Here is an 18947-nt window from a genome sequence, read left to right as displayed (position 1 = left end):
CTATACCAGGAACCAGGAACCAGGAACCAGTGATGAAGACAAAACATATCACAGAATCAAAAGTTTATATACATTCAACTTAGAATGATTTACCAAATCAAAAAAAAAAAAAAAAAAAAAGAGTAACCACTTTTCCCAAATATTAAGGGCTAAAAAAATGGCTGAAATAGCATGCAATCACTACAAATGATATTTATAAAGACATGGAAAAATGCAAAGACACACTTTAATCACACTATGACAACTATGTTGAAAGGCTACATAAAATGAATTAAATGTTTATAAAATGGTAAAATGTATTAAATGTATAAAGAACAAAGGCAAACAAAACTAAAGTGGGATAAAACACACCACAATGTTAATGGCTTTGGACCCTTCGATAGTGAGCTCATAGACATTCTTTTCCTTCAATTCTCCAGAATAAAATAAGTTAAAAGGAGGGAAGGTGCCAAGCAGGATGAGGAGGCGATGGAGAATAGAATAACGATGGAAAACGGCAGAGGCAGTGGAAAGAAACCCATTCAAGGGCTGGTTAGAAGGGAGCAGGCTTGAGGGCTTATTAGCTGGGGGACGGGGTAGGGGTGTGGAGCTGTTAGATATCTTACTGGAAGAAAGGTCTGGACCTGGGCAGGAAGAGGAAGGAGTCCAAAAGCCCAAGGCCTCTCCTCTTCCCTGACCCCCAGTGGGCACTTCTATAAATGGTCTGTGCAGGAGCGGTTAACAGGGGTGACCTCTGTCTGCCTTGACTGCTTGGAGGGGACCAGCTGCCCGTCCATTAAGCCTCCCTGGACACAATGCACGCTTTCAGCTTCCTGGGAACACCTCAGCTTTGAATCTCTCCCTTTCCCTCCCCAGGATATCACTGCTCACTATGACTTTTTAAGGGAACAAGGGAAACAAACTTGTGTTGCTCTCTCTGATAAAATAAAATGAATAGCCCATTCCTAGGTTCTCATTTCTAGGCTCATTTCTGGCCTGAACCTTAGTTCACTTTTATATTTCTCCTGACAGGCAGCAAAAGGCAGAAGAAACAAACACAAACAAAAAAACCTGCACCCCTGGTTGAAGGTCCAATTAGACAGCCCTTTTAAAAACTATAAAAAGTACTATGTAAATATTAGTTATCAACATCTTTAAACCTGCTGGTGTACTTGTTCTATGATTTCACCTTTAAAGGGCAAGTCAGACAGTCCTTCCCCATGCCTGCTCATAACATTTTTATTAGCCCTTCACAACATTCCGGTGAGGTGTGCTTATCCCCAACTGACAGCAGAGGCACCGAGGACTCAGTCGGCTGCAAGCTTCTGCCAAGCAGTGGCAGCCATGGGGCTGGGACTCCTATATCCACCCCTATTCCACACTGACACCAGTCTGCTCTTCCACAACAGGGTGGAGTCTGGGCCCACACAGAATGTCAGGGGATTGTATCTCTTTTCCAGAGTCAGTGTGGATTTTAATCCCCAAACAACAGCCCTAAAGCCCTGGGTTCACAGCCACCCGCTCCAGCCCAGTTCTCTTCATCAATCCAAAACTGCTGCTGCTCCAACTCCCTGTGAACATTTGTCATGGAGAACATTTCTCTAAGGCCACGAGGCAGCTCAGATGAGCAGCCCACAGCTCACCCTGAAAATAGGGAGGTGAGAGCTATTAAGCATTTCCACCCTGTAGCCTTCCTTCTAAATCTATGGGGACCCTCTCCTCTCCATCCTCACAAATAGAGGCAAAATTGAAGGAGGCAAGGTTCTAACAACAGTAAGAGCTAATCCACAGCAAATCCTTATTCCATGCCAGGCACTGACATACCATTTAATCCTCACAGCCCAACACGGTAGGTATTATTAGTACTTCCATTTTACACAGGAGAAAACTCAGGCGCAGAGTGGTTAAAAAAAATAGTCGAGGCTACGCAGGTAGGTGGGAGAAAAACCAGAAATAATCCAGCAATCTGGCTGGAGTCCACACTCAGGATCATTCTCTCTCCTTTGTTTGCTCTGGCAGATAATCGATCAGCCAGCCACTTTTCCTCGCCACCTGCCTATCTGACCAGGGAGCGAGTGATCACCTACCTGAGGGAACACGAACCCACACACCTGAATCCCAGAGCTTTCCTGGAAAGGATCCAATCAACCAATGGCCTGGCATTTACAGAACACCTCAGTCTCCAAGCTTATGTCTTTCAACCAAACGAGGCGCGTGCAGCCCTCCTTTGTTCTAATCTTCTTCTCTCACTGGGGCACCTGGAAGGGATTCATTCAGAATCAGCCTCCCCAACATGCCACACTTTGGCATGTTAATTATTTTGAATTGACAGCAATTGAAACTCTGTAGGCTCACAAGAAACCTTTACTTCTCCCTTAAGGATTTTAAATTGAGGACCTTACAAGAAATAACATTTTATAGCTTATCTACATGGCAGGGAGAACTTCTAATTACTGAACATCTGCTCTTCTTAGCATCTTGTGAATGACCTTTCTCTCCTCTGAAGCCCCAAGGCACCTTACCTCATCCTTGGCTCAGGATGCCACATATATCTCATTTTCCCTCTTGTCCCTGAACTTCTCGTGTATGTGGGTCTCTGACTCTCTTATGTACGTGGGGTTCATATATGTATCTATATAATTAAATTTGGTTATTTTCTCTTGATAATCTGTTTCATGTAGACTTATTACACCAGCTGAAAGTAACTTGAAAGGTGAAGTTTCTTCCTCACCACAATGTACATAACTAGACTGATAATTCTAGTGACAGATTCCTCAAAACAGCATATGACATTTCCTCAAAACCACTCCACAAGGTTCCAACTTCCTCTTGCCCTTCTTCACCCCCTGACCCCCTACCCCACAGAGCTGTGAATGCTCAGATCCAGGGGAAGGAAACAAAGATCTGAACAGAAGCTTCAACTGTAATGAAATTCCAGGTATAGACAAATGTGACATCTGTCCCATGACACTTAACAGAAAATTTCAAAATGAGGAAATTAGGCCACCCTTGGACTTGCAACACAGAAAGCTCTCAAAGGCTGAGCTGTGAGCACCTCGGTTCCTCACCCCTGCAGAGCTTTCAGACAGAGCTACATCCAGGCAGTGTGTAGGAACAGACCTGTGATTAGCTGGAGAGGGCTGGGCAGAGAATGAAGAATAAGGAGTAGCTTCACACACAAGTCCTGGGAACCCTCAGAGCAGCCACAGAGAGCCAATGCACAAGCTCAGGATCCATTTGGACTCCAATATCAGGCTGCTTAAAGAAAGAGGGCTCCTTGGTGCCCCATCTCCACAGGATGCCCCGGGGACCTTCCAAGACGCATCTTCACCTACACACAGAATTAGTGGTTTGGGATTCTAGAGGCATTCTTTTTCTCCAGGGCAGCTTGCCCACAAATGTATTCCATTTTTTTGTTGTACTGCAGAGGTGGTAAACTCTAAAGTTCTATGTAAATAAATAAAGCTAACAGGGTATGAGAAAAATAATGACATATCTTGTATTTTTTTGACATGGAAGCACTGCAGAGTGAACACAAGACTCTTCGTTCCCTCAAAGGAATATACCCTTTCCCATTTTTCTAGGGACAAGAACCTGTCAACCTACCTTTTGTTATCACACTTGAGATAGACACACATGTAGAAAGACCTCATGCTGTAAGAGAAACGACAGTGTGAGCACTATTGTCCACCACCTTAAGGACACGGGACACTTTAGGGAGTGGTAGAGACCAAGGAGTGTACTACTACTCTCTAGAGAGAAGGCTGCTTCGGTACTGCCTTTGGAAATTCTTGTGGTTAGAATATTTGAAGCCTCCCAATTTTCAACATTGGTTCAGTTTTCTTTTTAACTCTATGCTGGCCTGATAAAACCTCTCTGTTATTTGGATGTGGCCCATGTGGCCCCAGGTTGTAACCAGGGCAGTCAAGTGTGATAAAAACACAGCTTGCCTAGATTAACCAACTAACTCTTGGGTGCGTAGCTCTGCTGAATGCTAAAGGTAGTGTGGAACAGCACAGAGGCTGGAAATAATGTAAACCCAATAGACTTAAATTTAAATCCTGGCTCTACTTTCACTAGCTGCAAGACCTCAAGTAAACTATTAGCCACTCTTATCTACAATTTCATTTGCAAATCAAGCTGACAATACCCAACTTAGAGACATTTGTGAGAATTAAAAATATATGTGTAAAGACTACCATGAACTCTCAACAAATGTTAAATTTCTTTCCCCCATATCGCTAAAGAAAGGAGTTGGCAAGTCTTACTTAGCTTCTTTTAGATTTCGATGTTCTCATCTGTTAAAAACTTAAATAATCCTCCAGCTCAGCTGCTCCACCTCACAGAATAGGATGAAGCGATGTAGATGAAAGCAGAGTGCTTACAAATTAGAAGAGTTACTGCTCTGATTGTCAACACACTTTCCTCTCATTTCTAGGTCAAGAGAGCACTAATTTGCTTTTCTAATGTGTTTATACCCTCAAATAACATGATGGAAGGAGAAGATGGTGTCACATTTGTGGTTACTCCTTAAAATAGCTATTAGCAATCCACTCTCCAGAGTTCAATTCCACTATCTTCACACTGAGGGAGAATAAACATTATTAAGTCACTGCCTGGTCACTTAAGGGCCAGGAAATTTCCTTCCTCTCTCCATGCTCTTGTTTTAGAGAACTAAGGCAGAAAATAAAGTCACTTAACAGAAGTATATATCTTTTATTCACACAAAGAAACCTGAACCACAAGCCAAACAATTTCACTTACATAATATCATGAATTCATTATGATATTTTCCTACTGTAAGGGGACTTTTGTTCATTCTCTCATTTTTCCATACATTGAGAGAAAACTGAGACATGCTTTGGCATTTCCTCAACTGAATCTTTAAAGCATCTTTAACACTTCTTTTATACTAGCAAATCTATACTAGGCAAGGTCTAGTCTGAAGAAATTTGTCTAACGTTTCAACTATCACAAAGAACATTTACTTGGCTTGTTTTCTCTTAAAAGCAAATAGGCCTTAAAATCAGTTCCACTGAAGCTGCTAAGAAATATGGGTTTATCTTTGAGAAGCATGCCTACCTTTCCTCTACTGAACTTTTATAGCTCCCTAAAACAATCATTACTTTTCCAAATTACTAATCATGGCAGAATGAGTAAGAATTATATGATAAATCCAGAGGAAGGGGAAAAAAACGAGCAAATTGAATGCATACAGTAAAGATATTACTCCCCATGTCCTTCTTCTTCAAAACAGGGTTCTCAGAAAAGAAACAAATAGTGTGAAATTTTTTAGGAGTCAATTCTTTGCTAAATATTTACATGTCATGATGCCTGAAGCAAAAAAAAGGACATTAAAAAAAAAATAAGTTGGGGGGACGGTGGTGGTGCTGCAGCTCTCCCGGGAGCAGGGCACCACCCTGCGTAGGAACGCCAAAATTGTGGCCGAGTTCTTCTCATTTGGCATTAACGGCAGTTTATGTCGGCATGGCGGATATCCATCTGAAACCTTTACTCGAGTGCAGAAATATGGACTCACGTTGCTTGTAACTACTGGTCCTGAGCTCATGAAATACCTAAACAATGTGGTGGAACAACTGACAGATTGGTTGTACAAGTGTTCAGTTCAGAAACTGGTGGCAGTCATCTCAAACACTGAACGCAGTGAGGTCCTTGAAAGATGGCAATTTGATATCGAGTTTGACAAGACTGCCAAAGATGACAGCGCACCCAGAGAAAAGTCTCAGAAGGCTATCCAAGATGAAATCCGCTCAGTGGTCAGACAGATCACAGCTACAGTCACGTTCCTGCCACCTAAGTGTCCTGTTCATCTGATGTACTGATATATACAGACAATAATTTGGTTGTACTTGAAAAATGGGAAGAGTCAGGACCACAGTTCATTACTAGTTCTGAGCAAGCCCATCTTCATTCCTTCACTACTATAACCCACAAAGTAAATAGCTTGGTGGCCTACAAAATCTCTGTAAATGACTTAAGATGAGATGACAACAATGATGTAATTCTCAAATGTACTTTTCCTGAAGTCAACTATAGTTCACGTGTTTTATTTCACTGGTCAATTTTTAGATGGGGAAACTTAACATACTTCACCAAGCTATGCTTAATTGTCCCATTTTTTGGTACCAGTTTGACTTCTCATAGGGTGGACATAATTTTTCTGCACACTGTTCAAAAGGCAACCAGCACATTATATCAGCGCTACAATGTCAATTCCTTTGAAGGTGGTAAATATAGAGGGAAAAAGTTTTGCTATAAAGCTAAATGCCTTCCTAAATCAGACCTTTTGGTCGAGCAGCTTTACTCAATATAGATAGGGAGATATCTGAATGTGAAACACAGCAAAAGAAGTCTGAATATTCAGAATCTTTGTTTACATCCTAAAGTAACTGGTAAGCCATAAATATCAAAATATTGCTACTAGGTCCTTTTGTCATTTATTTCATTTGTATAGTTTCCATATTTTGAAAAAAACTCCAATTATTTTATTTTAATGTATGTAACTTACACCTAAAAAGCTATCGATATTTCTACTGTTTAAATTCCAGTGATACAGAACTCTTAAAAATGTCTTTTTGTGTTTTATAAAATCAAGCTTTAAACGACATTGATAAATAAAGTTAAGTGTGTATGTTTAAAGTCTCTTTCAGGTAATAAGTAGATTTCCACTCATCTTATGATTTGTTTTATAATACACACTTTTTATTGATATATAAAATGTTTCCATAAATGTACACAAATCCTAAGTGCACATGGGTGTGTTTATTACTCTGAGCTTTGTTTTTTGATGAGTGTAATTTGAAAGGATTTGGGCAGTTCAGAAAAGCTGCTAACACATTTTACACAACCGGTCTGTTTGGAGACAACTCAACCCCAGGCTTACTAATGCCCTTTGTACAAAAAAAGCTGATGCAGCATCCACCTGCATCAACTTGATCCGCTCAGCTCTGCCACACTCAGCAAACACCCTACACTTTCTGAGCAAAATAAAGCGGCACCCGTGAGGTTAAAAAAGACTTTCTGAGGCTGGAGAGGCAGTCTTTACACCCAATTTACAAAGACTAAGGGTCTGTGGAAAGCCTTGCCTTCCAAACAAAGCTTCACAGGTGGTGGTGGTACTTTGAAAGGAAAATGCCAAACATACAAAAGTAGAGACAACAGTGCAAGTAAGCAATACCATACCCCATACCCTTTATCCAGCTTCAATTATTAACAACTCATGGCCAATCTCCTTTCATCTTGGCCCCCTGTCACTACTCCACTAGCAATACTCCCCCGAACTGGATTATTTTGAAGCAAATCCTCAACCTGTATTTCAATTTTAGTATGTATTTCTAAAAGATGATAAGAATTAAAAAAAGAAAACTGTAATCATGATACCATTACCTAAAGTAACTAAATAAAACTAACATCCTTAATGCTATGAAATAACCAGTACAAATTTCCTCTTGGCCCAATTTTATAAAACGTTTTTCATCAACTCAGGACCTAACCAAGGCTCACACATTGCATTACTAGTGTTATGTCTCTTAAATGGCTTTTAAACCACAGTTCCTTTGATTCTCACAGCAGCCAGGCTTGTCTTCACGGGCAATTCTCAATAATTCTGTTCTGTTTTATAACCAGAGAAGTTAAGTCTGAAAACCACAAGAGAAACGATTTAACTTGAGGCAATTAGTAATTTTGAGACCCAAGCACTCATTCAGGTCCTCTGCAATTCTGATCTATGGGGATTTAGCTCTGAGTTTGAGCAACAGCCCCAGCCCCTTACCCGAATCATTTGCAGAAGGTAGGGCGAAGTGATCGCATTCTTCGCGGTAGCCTCTGGAATGCGAGGGAGCGGGCCCTGCTGCCATGTACCAGGCCACCTGCCTAGGTGAGAAAAAGAGCTTCAGCCGACGCGTTCTCGAGGGCAGTCCCAGATTATCTAGAGAGAATTTCGAACCAGCTCAGGCTAGTCATAGAGGAACCAACCCGGGCGCCATGGTCTCCAAACACAAACAGCTCTGCAAAGCCTTGGGGCTTAATCCCACAGCCTGGTGCGCGCGGAGATACCACCCCCAACTCCCCAAGCCCAGGAGAGGGGGAATGCAAAGTCCGCCCCAACGAACACACGTGCGCGGCAATTACAAACATCTACTTCTATAAAATCATATATGTATAATATTTAAGAGCTATCTCCCCTGAAAACAGGATGCGAGCGTCTGGGTGTGAGTATACGCCCAACCCTGGCCACCAGGTTCCATCCGCTGTCCTCCTGGTCCCCAAGCCCACGAGAGCTCCAGGCGCGAAGGCTGCGCAACACCCACCCCCACCCCACCCCCCACTCCCCAAAAACGTCAGGTTTGGCATCTGTAGCTTTCAGCCAACACCGCTCTTCCTCAACACACAGACCAGGACCTCTTCAGGAGTACAGAAACCCCAGCCCCAGAATCTCTGGAAGGGTGATTCCTCTCCCTCCTCGCGCAGAGCGCCCGTCTGGGAAGCGGCGAGCGCGGCGGGTGCCGTTGACCACCCGGACTCACCTGCGGCGCGGCGGCTCCCGGCTAGCGCTCCGCGTCCCACGCGCCGGGCGCCCGACCAAACACGCGACGAGGTCGCCGCATCGGCACCTGCAGCGCTCGGCCCCAGGTGATCGCCAAGGGAGGGGCGTAAGCACTGCCGCCCGCCTGGCTTTGGGCAGCCTCGTGCGCTCCCCAGAGGAGGGGAGGGAGCGGCGAGCACCGCCCCTGGGACCCCGCTGCGACCCGGGCCGCTTCGACCAGGAAGTGCGGGCGTCTGCACCGAGCAGCCTTTGAGCGCGCACGCCCCGTCGCGACCCCGGCGGGAGATCGGCGGAGAGCGCCGCCTGCCGGCGGGGCGGCAAAACCCAACGAAAGCTGCCCCTTCGGACCCGCGGGAGAGGAGCTGGGAGAAGTGACACCCATCATAAGGGTGCAGGTGGAGGGTGACAGAAGTGGAAGAAGCTCGGCGCTCAGTGAGACCCCCTTCTGCGTGCCAGCTCTTGAAGCCCCAACCCCAGCACAAGGAGCTTCCACCTCCCCAGTTGGGTGGTCAGAGGTTCTTTGGCAGTTGCCTCCGGGTTGGGGTATACACGGGGGACAGAATTTGAAATGTGCATGCTATTAAGAAACAGCCTGTAGTGCAAATAAAAGTCTGCAAATAGCACATTTGCAAATAGCACACTTACATTATTGTCTTTTTTTGCGTCAACAGTGCTAATTTGATACTCAGCAGATATTTGTTAAGTACCTAGGACTTTTCATTTAAACATTTAAAATAGGGTGCACTTTCCTCCTCCTCTTTTTCATGCAGGGCTTTGAACAAGGGGAGTGGCTTGGGCCTGTCTTAATCTCCCAGAGAGCCTGGACTAGCCTTGCAAGGAACGTAGTTAAGGCCTGCCTGAGGGTACAATAAGAACCATGATGGAATTAAGTATGAGCTGCTAGAGCACTGAGGAAGGGCTTGACCCAACCTGGGGAGGTCAAAGAGGAAATTCCTGGAGAAGGGGAAAGGTGAACTGAGGCATAAAGGACTACAGGATTCACCAGGATGTGAGGTGTTTCAGCCGAGAGTCCACTGCTGCAAAGCCATAAGTGGAAAGCTGCGCAGAGGGCATGTTCTGACAGCAGAATGGCAAGTGCATATAGCTGAGAAGGAGAGGATGTAAGCTGAGTTAGGGCAGGGGTTGTGGGAGTTAGATCATTTTCCCATCATCCATAGAGTATCTAGCATAAAACAGGAGCTGGACATGCATCACTTCAACCTAGGCTCACACCAACCCTACAAGGCAGGGTTTTACTCGCCTTTACAGAAGAGGAAAATGAGAACTAGAAAGGTGAAGTGCCTTTCTACTGACAGGGCTGGGACTAGGTGTCTCTGAGCATCCAGCCTGCATTCTTAAATGCCTTGTCGCAGGCCAATCCAGGAGGCTGAATTTGTCTTTGGATGCTCCCAGCATCTCTAAGTATCCCCAAATGCCCACTACTATCTCTCCATTCCCAAAGCTTGTATCAACAACTACCCCATAACCCGTCCTGTCTAAAAATGATTAAGGAGTATATTGCTGTGCATATCAGACTCCTTCACAAGGGGAATGCTGTCTCCAGGGCTGGTGGAGAAACTGTGGCAGAGCCTCTGGTTATTCCCCAATATCCATTCTCTCCTTCCATAAAAATAGAACTGAACCTGAGTCCGGGGCTGCCTAAAACATAGACTACATTTTCCTGCCTCTCTTGCAGCAAAATTCATCAACAGTGGTGCCCAGAGTCCCTGGAATCCACCTAAACCAGCGGCACTTCTGAGGGAGCTGTTCCTCCTCCAATATTCTTAATGTCAGATATTCATCATGGGGAAGATGCTGCTTACTGCTTCCGCACTAATCATTCCCCCATTTTTCCTTTTAAGAAAACTCAGATTTTGCTCAGGGAAGCAAGGTGCCACACTAACATGCTCACTTTCCCAGAAAGCCTTTTGGGACAGTCACAGGACTCAATTCTAGCCAATGAGATGTAGGAGGAAGTTGCCTAGAGCATCATGAGAAGGTTTTTACTTTCCTGATGCAGACACCACTGCCCCTTCTCCTGTTGCCCTCTGGTTGTGAGGTTGCCATCAGGTGGGAAAGGAAGCCCGTGTTTTGTGACCGCAGGGCAACAGTAAAGAGAAAAGGAGGAGCAGCACCAACCCAAACTGCCTATCTACAGTCCTCTTATCACGTGAGCAAAACAATCCCTTTACTTGTTTAAAGTACCCTTGATCAGGGTTTGTTACAGCAACTTAATACAATTCTAATGGATACACTATTCTTTACAAAAAAAAACAGACTCAAAAACCCATCTAGCCAACCCTACTAATACAAAGTGTTACAGCAGAAAGAGGGTAGGTTTCGGCATCAGACAATCCGAGTAAGAGTTTCAGCTCTTCCATTTTTTTAGCTAATGACCTTGGGTAAATTTGTGAAACTAAATTACATGTGTAAAATTAGAAGTTGTCATAAAAACACAAGACACTGTTCCTGGCATCTGGTGTGATTAATAAGTGATCATTGAGATAATTCTCATCTAACAGTTTTTGGCCTCTACCAAATGGATACCTGTCAATATGTAGATTCAGATCACAAATCTACTTCCCAGTTTCACCCCTAAAACAAATCTTTTTGCACAATCAGATCTCAAATGCTTTGCAACAAAAAGTCAATCTTGAAAGTTTCATTGAAAACCATCACTTGCCTAGCATCTTGCTTCCTCATTTCCTAGACTATATTAGCTCCACCAAAAATTTTTAAAAAGAAAAGAAGCACATGCTTTGTTGTGACCAATCATGAACTGCTGACATACTGGTTTAACAGGTACAGGTGCATATTTCTGTTTGACTCTGTCTTTTAGATAAGAAACTCTAATTTCAATGATTCTGGGTTTGTATTTTTAACCAAACAAGATATTTTAATGGTCCAGAGCATGCTTTTGTTGAAACTATAACATAGCCCTCTTGCTGAAATTAAATAGCATTAAAAATTAATATTAGTCGCTTAGATTTTTAGTTAAAAAAAATACACGCTTTCAAACACTAACGAAGTTTTTAAGTAAAAAAAAAAAGTAATGCAACTTTTTAAACCTGTATTCCATTAATAGACATTTAGGTTATTTCTAGTTTCTCTCAATTATAAATGATATTGACTTGATCATCTTTGTCCATTCATGTAAGCCCACCACTTCTCCTCACTCCACTGCTTCCCACTCCAGGTCCAAGCCATCATCCATCTCTTGATTAGATTATTGGAATAGCTTCCAGAGTTATTCCCTGTATTTGCTCTTGCCTTGATTCAACCCATCTGCAATGTAGCAGCTAGAAGAGTCATGTTAAAATGTTAATCAAATATTATCCCTCTCCGCTCAAAATTTTCCAGTGGCTACCCTCTCAGAGTAAAAATTCAACTTATAAAGTTACACTGTCTGCCCCCGTTGCCATTACATCTCTGAATCATCTCCTTCCACACTCTACTCTCTGCTTCAGCCATAAAAGCTTCCTTGGTGTTGTTTTAATAGGCTGGGTATGCTTCTGCACTGAGGACCTTTGCACTTGTTTCCTTTTTTTGGAACTCTCTTATTCCAAATACTACATGACTTAATCTTTCACCTCCTTCAGGTCTTTACTCACATAAAAGTCTTCCTGGACCGCTGATCTCAAATTACAAAGTGCCTGCTACCTCCTGGTCCTCTTTCTTGCTTCCTCTTTTCCTTTTAGAACTTTTCATCTTCCAACATACTGTATCTTTTAAGTGTTTACCTTTGTTGCTCTCTGTCTCCCCTCCATCCTTCCACCCAAAAATCTGAGCTCCGAGAGGGTAAGGATTTATTTTTTTGAGAGTAGAGATTTTTGTTTGTTTTGTTTGTTGCAGTATCTCCATCACCTAGCACAGTGCTGAGTGAATGAAAGTGTATTTAAATATGTAAGGTAAGTTCCTGAAAGTAAAATTTATGGGTCACAGGGATTTATGTTTAAAATTTTAATCAAATGCCAAATTGCCCAAATTGCTCCAAAAGTTTGATGCAACATCCCTACCAACTATGTATGAACATCAGTTTGCTCTGACACTTACCAGTTTGACCACACATATTGTCTCTCTTAAATTTTACTTGAATAATTACTTAGTCAGAGTCTTAATGACAAACAGGAGAATTAACTGTGGCTAATTTAAGTTTAAAAAAAATTTTTTTTAAGGAAAGAACACAGACTCTTTGGGCAGACCAGAGAGCCAGGTGCGCTTCGGTGGACAGGAACAGTGGCCAAACCACACCTTGGTGGCTGCTGCAATGAAGGCCTCACTGTCTCTGGGCCCAGATGCCCAGCTTGCCCTCCTAGACCACCTGTATGTTGTTTACATTGACAATGTCGACCCTGCCACTCATTCTGCTCTGTAATAATTCTTGCTATTGTTTACCTTAGTTTGATACTTACATGGATTTATTGCTCACCACCAATTAACGGAATGTCTCTCTGATTCTTGAATTCTTTATCTTGAACTGTCTTTTGATTATCTAGATTTTGCAAATAACCTTTTCCACAAGGGCTGATGAGTACCATATTCTCTGAGTCATCTCTCCTCATATCTATTCTCTCTAATCACTGATTTGTCTTTTTTTTCTTTTTTTACCTCTGCCTTCTATGTTTTATCCAGCCCATCTGCCAAGTCATTGATTCTTTTTACAGATATATCTATACTTCTTCCGGCTTCTATTGTGGTTTTTATTTCCAAAATGGTTTCAATGTTATATTTCATTTTTTCATGGTTGATACCATTTTACTTCATCTTTCTCTCTGTCTTCGCATATCTCCTTCTGAAACTCTTTAGCAATGAATCATAGGTGCTTGTTAAATTCTTTGAGACTGAAGTATTTTTCTTAAATATTCTTATATACTTGTCTCTTTTTTTAGTTGTACTATGCGTATAGCTTAAGTTGCATTTTTTCTCTTTTTATTTTTTAGGCAAGGCGACCCTTGATTGACTTCACAGATTGCAAGGACCTATCAGCTTACAATCCCTTATTTATTTTATTTTTTAATTTATTTTTTATTATTGTTGTTTTTTTTACACCTATAGCACCTGATTTTCCTAAGTGGTCTCCCATCCAAGTACTAACCAGGCCTGACCCTGCTTAGCTTCCAAGATCAGATGGGATCAGGCTTGTTTAGGGTAGTATGCTCGTAGACACAGTTTTTTTCTTTTTGACTCATCTATATATGTGAGCAGTTATATGTATCTGGGTCTGCTCTTTGTTAAAAAACAGTTTGGACAGGGTCAGTGGAGTGAGCCAGCATAGTTTACAACTTCAAAATGAAAATGCTGCCTCAGAATGCTCTTTCCAAGTCATCTATGTTGTTCTTTTTCTCAATGTGATAATTTCCCTCCAGGTGAGCAGGTTGCCCAAGTAAGATGTTGCTGTGGACACCTGTAATAATTCATAGATAACAGGTGTTTTGACTAGTGACTGTGCTTAATGGACACTGGTCAGCACCTGCAAAACCAGTTTTGGTTTCCTTTCTCTTCTCCCTCCCACTCCCAAGCAACTTCATTAAGATAGAACCCAGACTCCAGAGAAAACAAAAATGTCTTATGAATTCAGTTTTATCATCAGCCCCACTTGCCTCAGTTCCCGCATTCCTCTTCGTCCACCCACAATTCAGTTACTGTTGGGTTTGTTTTGTTTTTCTTTTTAATGGTTAATATTTATGGAGAGATTAACAGGGGTTGTGTCAGCATGGGTTCTAAGTGTTTGATATGTATTACTTCATTTAAATTTACGACCATCCTTTTTATGACTCTTGTTTTAAAGATGAGGGACTGGAGGCAAAGAGAGATGAAATAACTTGTCTGAGCTATACGGTTTGTAACTAATAGAACCAGGATTTGAGTCCCCAGAGCGGCTGAACTTTACCACGCTGTTGTAACTAAAGGAACTCTCCAGAATGGCTAATTTCCTTTCTGCTCGCTACAGCCTTGCTCGAGATCTAAAGAACATTTCTTTATAGACTGGATTTTGGAGTTTGTAGTTATTTCCTTGTTTGGATTTGTCTAATCTTTTTTTATTGTTGTTGTTTCTCTTATTCATTTCAGTAGATTTCCTGGAGAATCCTAGCATGCACACATTGTACTTCGCCTTTTACCAGAAATCTTTAGTAGCGTTATTTTCAGGTAAATTGCAAAGTATCATTGGCTTCCCTTCCCTGGGGTCTCTAGGGCTGCTCTGTCCAACTCAATAGCCACTAGGCACATATAACTGTTAAGCTCTTAAAATATTGCTAGTCCAAATCCAGATATGCTGTAACTATAAAATATACACTGCATTTCAAAGACATAGTACAAAAGAAATAATATAAAATATGTTGATAATTTATTGATAATAAATTATATAATATGTTGATAATATATTATATAATAAATTATATAATATATTGATTATATTGGAATGATAATATTTTGGATATACCAGGTTAAATAAAATATGATATTAACATTAATTTCACTAATTTCTTCTTACTTTTACAATATGTCTACTAGAAAATGTGAAGTTATGGGTGTGGCTCACATCATATTTCGATTGACAGTGCTCCTCTAGGGTTTTTTTTTTTTTTTTTTTTCATGTAGCAATGGCTTCGGCAAGATGGGGGAGGCGTTGTGGGGAACAGTCTAGATCCTCAGACGAGTGACTTAAATATCTTGGTGGTGAATATGCGGGGGTGTGTGGGGGGACAAAAGGCAGAGACGGTATGCTCAAGAAACTTGATTTAATAGGTAGACTCACCACATAACCTCATCTGTAATCAAAACTTTCCACCCATGGAAAGTGCCACCAATAACCTGTACTGGTTCTTTGTCTTTTCTGTGGTCAAAACCACACAAGCCTATTCCTCTTTCTTGTTCCTATTTCCCCAAATATCTTGCTGACCAAGTCATGTTTATTTGTTCTATTGATTTCATACATTCTACATTTTATCAGCTGAGCATAGCATTCAAAACATTCACAAACATATATGTTTCCAAGTAAAACAAAGGGGGAAGAAGTCGAAGACAATGTCAATGAAACAGATTGGCTATGAGTTGATCGTTGTTGAAGCAAGGTGATGTGTATTTGGAGGGAAATTATACTATTTGGTCTACCTCTGTATATGATTGAAATTTTCCTTAATAAAAAGTGAAAAACAAATTTCCAAATTTCATAATTAACACAAAATTTCTTTTGATGGTTCAAGGTCCACACATGCAATTTACCCTAACAATTTCTCCTTTTTAAAATATAATAAATTTCTTCTTGGTCAGTACCCATCTGTAGAAGATAAGCAGACGGGATATACTGTGCAGTGAAGAAAACAATGCAGAGCTTTCAATTTGGCTGAGAAGATAGGCTAAGTTCATGGCGGGCAGCAGCTTCACAAACTGAGAGCCTCTAGCATATTTCTCTTTGCAGGTAAGACTTGGTACAAAGTCCAAATTTAATATTCAGTGCCCTAGGCCCCCAGGAACCTGGCCTTATCAGTAACAGGTTTTCAATAGCCGCTGTTTTCCTATGAAGGTGTGCATACGTGGGCCTGAAACCAGCATACCAAGTGGAAAGCACTGATGAATTGTGAAGTGTCCTTTTTTTTTCCTCTTGCAGCAGTTCTCAAAGATTACTCATAAGCACCAGCATAAAGTTTAGGGGTGCTCCTTCTGGAATCAGACTCCTAATTTCAATCCTGGGTGACTTAGAGTTATCTAAGTTTTTAAAGCCTTGGTGGGGTTTTGTTTTTGTTTTTGTTTTTGTTTTTAATCTGCAAGATGGGAATAAGTCATTTCTTAAAGAGTATTGTTTGTAAAGGTTAAATGTAATCATTTGTAAAGGAGGCTTTGTCCCATACTTGGCCCCTCAAAGGGAGGACCCAGTAAATGTTAGCTGTCGTTTTTATAATGAACTTCCATTTATTCTTAGTTGTCTGACACTTTGCAGGTTCTCTAGCTTATTAAATATTCTGGCCTCTATATATAATATATGAGAAATTACCAGTTTTCAAATAATTAAATGACTGTCATTTCCACTAGCCTCAGCTCTTTGAGGAAGGATCATGTATTTTCATCTTTGAATCCTCAGTGTCTAGCATAATGCAACTTACACTCTTTTAAAGAAGTCATATTAACTATAACAAAATACACTTAAAGGTCTGCACATTGATCTTGTAGTTATAAAAAGTTTAGGACACTGGTCTAGCAATAGGTGTTTATGAAGGGCCCCCTATATGGAAGGCATTGAACCATTTGCTGGATGCCTCATGAGGGAATAAGACACAGTCTTATGCCCACAGAATTTATTTTTAACAGGGAAGACAACTTTGTGTGACTACTTACAAAATTTTCTATATATAATTGGAGGAGAAGCACAAGGTACTGAGAGAGCTGTGAGGGGCCTCTGGAGCAGTGATGAGCCGGGTGATAGCAGAAGCAGGAGTAGCTGAAGCTGAACAAAGAGAGCGAAAGAGGATAAAAGAGGAGCTTACAGGACACTAGAAATAGCCCGCCTTGAAGGCCTCAGGACCATAAGGAGACAACATAAAATGCAGGAGGAACTGAGAAGAGGCAGTTTGACTGGGTCTGGGGAGGGGGGCTAGCCAGGTGTGATCCATAGTTGGAGAAGTCAAGTCAGCAGGGATCAGATCACCACAAGCCACGTGAAGGATTTAGAATTGTATTCTAAATCCAAGAAAAGATGCCCCCTCAAAAGCTATGACGTCTGGAATTTGCTTCGAATAATCCAAGAATATTGGAGACAGTGGGTAGGGTATATAGGAAATAAAATTGGACAATTATTGATCATTATTGAAGCTGCGTGATGGGTACGTGGAAGTTTATTATACTCTTTATTTTTGTGACTATTTAAACTTTTCCATAATTTAAAGGAAAAAAGAAAAAGAAAAAAATACCTCTGGCTACAGTGAAGAGAAAAGATTGTAGAGGAGTAAGAACAGATATGAGGAGACCTAACTTTGCTATAGACAAGATGAAAAAGAAGATGGTCTTGAACCAAGGTGGTAGCAGAGTAGGATATGAGGGAAGTGAATAGAGTCTAGTGATAATTAATTGAGAACTCAAAGAGAATCTCGTGACTGATTAAATGTGAAGTGGAAGAAGAGGGAGCTGTCACAAATGGGTCTGTTTTCTGGCTTGGGCAATTAGCTGGAGAAGCTCTCATGAGAATGAGTGACCTGAAAAGGGGAGGATTCTAATATTATTAATACTTCCCATTAACTCTATCTACTGTCTCAAAGTTCAATGTAATGCAACAAACATTTGTTGCATTCTTCCTGTGCACTAGGCACTATATTGGGAACTACTGAGTGTGGTAAAGAGGAACATGCAATTATGAATACAATAAGCTACCATAAATTGAGTAACTGTGATGGGAGAGGCATTTTACATACATTACCCATAATCCTCATGGCATCCTGGCAAAGTACATATGATTAGGCCTATTTTATAGATGAAGAAACTGAGGTTCAGTGAGGTTATATAGCTTGCCCAAAGTCACAAAGCGGGTATTTGAGGTAGAAGTCAAGTTTTTTGGCTTCAAATTCTGTGGTCTTTCCACTGCATAATATTGCCTCACAGGAATGCTGAAAAAGCAAGTGAAGACATTCCAAAGAATAGTCTATCCATCTCGCAGCTGTTTTTCTCAAATTTGTCCTGAGACTGACAACCACTTTCATGCTCCAAAAGGAGTCTAATGCTAATATACTGCCTAGAAATTAATGTATGAAAATTCTGAGACAGGTCACGCCAGTTTATCACATCCATCATAAAGAACCACGATTATCTCTTACTCAAGTTAAATTACCATTTCCCAGATGATATTTTTTGCCCTTTGAATCTAATTACTAGAATAATGTTCCAGAGTTTTATGTGTTTCTTCCCTGGAGGACAGTACCATTATTGTTTCAAGACGAGCAGCAGGCAAGAGATCTAGCACTTTCTCTTCCCAGCTCTTCCCAGAGCCTGTAGAAAATGGTTGTTTTGTCAGGTATTTGTAAGCCTGAATTTATTTATTTACTTAATCTAGGTAATTATTAAAAGCAAAATATATCCAAATGTTAAGTTTGTTTCAATGACATAGAGTGAAATGTAAGGCCTTTTCCCATTAATTTTTTTTAAAAAATGTCAAACAATGCAAAAAAATATATATATATATAAAAAACCCCAGCCTTCCCATCATCCTGCTTTAACAGTTATTAACTCACAGCCAGTTTTATTTCATCTATACCTATCCATTTCCTCCCAAATGGTTTGTTCATAAGTAAATCCCAGACTTTTGTATCTTTTCATCTATAAATATTTTAGTATGTATCTTTAAGAGATAAGGAATCTTTGGGGGCCAAGTGTTTTGTAAAGCATTTCCTGAGACTAGATTATGGGATATTTGCCA

General features: G+C 41.1%; 1 pseudogene; it reads right to left on the bottom strand.

Annotated features, from left to right (window-relative positions):
• Window positions 1-13591: 13591 nt before the first annotated feature.
• LOC118602700 lies at window positions 13592-13710 on the bottom strand (annotated as a pseudogene).
• Between the last annotated feature and the right edge of the window lie 5237 nt (window positions 13711-18947).

Source organism: Rousettus aegyptiacus, unplaced genomic scaffold (genome assembly GCF_014176215.1).
Source record: "Rousettus aegyptiacus isolate mRouAeg1 unplaced genomic scaffold, mRouAeg1.p scaffold_m13_p_4, whole genome shotgun sequence".
NCBI lineage: Eukaryota > Metazoa > Chordata > Mammalia > Chiroptera > Pteropodidae > Rousettus > Rousettus aegyptiacus.
The sequence above is the reverse complement of the archived record's forward strand: the minus strand, read 5'-3'. Positions and strand labels throughout refer to the sequence as shown.